Source organism: Arvicanthis niloticus, chromosome 4 (assembly GCF_011762505.2).
Source record: "Arvicanthis niloticus isolate mArvNil1 chromosome 4, mArvNil1.pat.X, whole genome shotgun sequence".
NCBI lineage: Eukaryota > Metazoa > Chordata > Mammalia > Rodentia > Muridae > Arvicanthis > Arvicanthis niloticus.
This window is the reverse complement of record NC_047661.1, coordinates 115,080,703-115,081,725: the sequence shown is the minus strand read 5'-3', so window position 1 is coordinate 115,081,725 and position 1,023 is coordinate 115,080,703. Positions and strand designations below refer to the sequence as shown.

Genomic DNA, 1,023 nt, shown 5'->3' with positions numbered 1-1,023 from the left:
GCAAGCTAGTAAGTAACACCCCTCCATGGCCTCTGCATCAGCTCCTGCTTCCTGACCTGCTTGAGTTCCAGTCCTGACTTCCTTTGGTGATGAACAGCAATGTGGAAGTGTAAGCTGAATAAACCCTTTCCTCCCCAACTTGCTTTTCGGTCATGATGTTTGTGCAAGAATAGAAACCCTGACTAAGACACTTATCTCTAGTTTACATATGGAGAAATTGAGACATTTGATCCCAGGCAATCTAACTTGGGATTTGTGAACCTGATCAATTTAATACCTTCTGGTTACTCCCCTCACCCCACATATGCATACAAGCATGCTATGAATAAGAATTTTATAAAAGGCCCAAGTTGTGTTCCTGAGAGCAACTAAGCATGTGAATGCTGGAACCCCAGTATTATACTGGGGTCCTTGGCCATGGGGCACAACTCTGTGCGTCTCACCTCAAGTAGCCAGACAAGTTGGCATCCTTTGTGACAAGATCAGGTGTGTGCAGCTCAGCAGTGCTAAGGCTTCTTGCCTAAAGTCATCTCTTTTTTTGATCAATGGTTCCATGTAACCCAGAACACTGACATTTGGTGCCTAACGTGGGGCTTGAACCCAGGACTCTGGGATTAAGAGTCCAGTGCTCTACCAATTGAGCTAGCCTGATGCCAAATGTCAGTATTCTGTGTTACACAGGACGATTGAAGAGAGACTCTGCAGGATGAGTTTAGGCTTCTCAAGGAGCTTGGGGATAAACCTCTCAAGGACTGGATGCTAGCAGCTCTGTAGAAGTTCTTATTATTGTTACACAAAAGCCACTTTTAGCAAGTCAGTTTCCACATACCAAAACCTTCTATCTGACCTAGAGGTTGACTTGAAAGAGCCTTCACCTTGAGGAACTCCCAGCCATGCAAGACTTCCTGGCTAGCCAGGCGTGTCTCAAGACCAAGTTATGCAAAGGTTATGAGAATCCTTTAAAGGAACAATCCCATAAAATCTCAGGTAGTGAAGACCCCCATACTCGGGAGACCCTTCCTC

At 45.5% G+C, this 1,023-nt stretch overlaps 1 non-coding gene across 1 annotated transcript; it reads right to left on the bottom strand.

Moving 5' to 3' along the window:
• Positions 1 to 579: 579 nt before the first annotated feature.
• On the bottom strand, positions 580 to 654 carry Trnak-cuu (transfer RNA lysine (anticodon CUU)). The gene has a single exon. It is a non-coding gene; the product is annotated as a tRNA-Lys (tRNA).
• Positions 655 to 1,023: the final 369 nt, after the last annotated feature.